The following is a 2,749-nucleotide window of genomic DNA, read 5'->3' as shown; positions in this document are numbered from 1 at the left end:
CCTAGACAAGTTGTCTGCAACGGGGTTCTTAGCTCCCTTTCTATCAATAATATGCAAATCAAATTCTTGTAGCAAGAGAACCCATCTAATAAGTCTAGGTTTAGCATCTTTCTTTTCCATAAGGTATTTAATAGCAGCATAATTAGTGTGAACAGTTACTTTGGAATCAACAATATAAGGTCTAAACTTATCACAAGCAAACACAACTACTAAAAATTCTTTTTCAGTGGTAGCATAATTTCTCTGGGCATTGTCTAGAGTTTTACTAGCATATTGGATAACATTTAATTTCTTATCAACTATTTGTCCTAGAACAACACCTACAACATAATCACTAGCATCACACATAATTTCAGAGGGTAAATTCCAATCAGGTGGCTGAATAATAGGTGCAGAATTTAAGGATTTCTTAAGTATTTCAAATGCTTCTACACAATCATCATCAAAAACAAAAGGAACATCTTTTTTTAAGAGACTAGTCAGAAGCCTAGAAATTTTAAAGAAGTCTTTAATAAACCTCCTATAAAAACCAGCATGGCCAAGAAAACTTCTTATACCTTTGATGTCCTTAGGACACGACATCTTTTCAATACCATCTACTTTATCTTTATCAACTTCGATACCACTTTCAAAAAATTTATGCCCCAAGACAATACCTTCATTAACCATAAAGTGGCAGTTCTCCCAATTCAAGACAAGATTAGGTTCTTCACATCTTCACAAAACTCGATCAAGGTTGCTTAACCAATCATCAAAAGAAGTTCCATCAACAGAGAAATCAACCATGAAAACCTCAACAATCTTTTCATGAAAGTCAGAGAATATAGAAGTCATACATCTTTGAAAGGTAGCAGGTGCATTCCATAAACCAAAAGGTATACATCTATAAGAAAAGGTACCAAAAGGGCAAGTAAAAGTGGTCTTTTCCTGATCCTCCTTTGAAACAGGTATTTGAGAGAAACTAGAATAACCATCTGGAAAGCAAAAATGTGTATTTTTGGATAATCTTTCTAGAATTGTATCAATAGAAGGTAGAGGGTAATGATCTTTTCTAGTAGCTTTATTTAATTTGCGGAAATCAATTACCATTCTATAACCTGTAACAATTCTTTGTGGGATTAATTCATCCATATCATTAGGAACAACAGTAATACCTCCCTTCTTAGGGACCCAATGGACAGGACTTACCCACTGACTATCAGCAACATGATAAATTATACTTGCCTCCAGAAGCTTTAGTATTTCATTTCTTACCACTTATTTCATCTTAGGATTTAACCATTGTTGATGATCAACAACTAGTTTAACATCTTTCTCCAATTTTATTTTGTGCTGGCATAAAGTGGGAGTAATGCCCTTAAGGTCATCAAGAGTATATCCAATAGCAGCATGGTGCTTCTTTAGAGTTTTCAATAATTTCTCTTATTCATTCTCTCAAAGGTTATCACTAATAATAACAGGATATATCTTCTTTTCATCAAGATAAGCATATTTAAGAGTATCAGGTAATTGTTTAAGCTCAAATCACCCTTGGGCAGAGGGGGATCCCCAAGGATTTCAACAGGCAAGTTATGTTTCAAAGAAGGTCCTTGCTTAAAGAATACTTCATCTATTTCCCTTCTTTCATTCATTAACATATCATTTTCATGGTCTAGCAAATATTGTTCTAGAGGATCATTAGGAGGCATGTCAATAGAAGCAAGACCAATAATTTCATCTTTACTAGGCAATTCTTTATCATGGGGTGGTCTACGAAATTTAGCAAAATTAAAATCATGAGACATATCCCCTAAACTAGCAGTAACAATATCCTTTTTGCAGTCTATCTTAGCATTAACAATATTCAAGAAGGGTCTACCAAATATAGTGGGACAAAAGTCATCTTGTGGGGAACCAAGAACAAGAAAATTAGTAGGGTATTTAATTTTCCCACACAAGACTTCAACATATCTAACAATCCCAATTGGTGAAATAGTATCTCTATTGGCAAGCTTAATAGTAACATCAATATCTACTATTTCAGCAGGTGCAATATCATGCATAATTTCTTTGTATAAGGAATGAGGTATTGCACTCACACTAGCACCCATATCACATAAGCCATGATAACAATGATCTCCTATTTTAACAGAAACAACAGGCATGCCAACAACAGGTCTATGTTTATTTTTAGTATTGGGTCTAGCAATTCTAGCAGCTTCATCACAGAAGTAAATAACATGCCCAACAATATTATCGACCAAGAGATCTTTAACCATAGCAATACTAGGTTCAAATTTAATTTGCTCAGGGGGTGTAGGTGCTCTATCATTACTCTTACGAACCACAGTTGAAGCCTTAGCATGATCCTTTATTCTAACGGGGAAAGGTGGTTTCTCAATATAAGCAGTAGGAACGATAGGATCAACATTATAAGTAATAGTTTTCTCTTCAACTTTAATAGGTTCTAATACCTTTACTTCAATGGGAGGATGACATTTAAACAACTTCTCCTTAGGGAGATCAACATGAGTAGCAAATGATTTAGAGAAAGAAGCTACTATCTCAGAGTCATGTCCATATTTAGTGCTAAATTCATGAAAAGCATCGTTATCCATAAAAGACTTAACACAATCAAACTTAGGTGTTATACCTGACTCCTTACCTTCGTTGAGTTCCCAATCTTCAGAGTTGCGTTTAATTCTTTCCAATAAATCCCATCTGAATTCAATAGTATTCATCATAAAAGAACCAATACAAGAAGTATCGA

The sequence above is a fragment of the Triticum aestivum genome, chromosome 4B (genome assembly GCF_018294505.1).
Source record: "Triticum aestivum cultivar Chinese Spring chromosome 4B, IWGSC CS RefSeq v2.1, whole genome shotgun sequence".
In the NCBI taxonomy this organism is placed as follows: domain Eukaryota; kingdom Viridiplantae; phylum Streptophyta; class Magnoliopsida; order Poales; family Poaceae; genus Triticum; species Triticum aestivum.
This window is presented reverse-complemented; position numbering follows the sequence as displayed.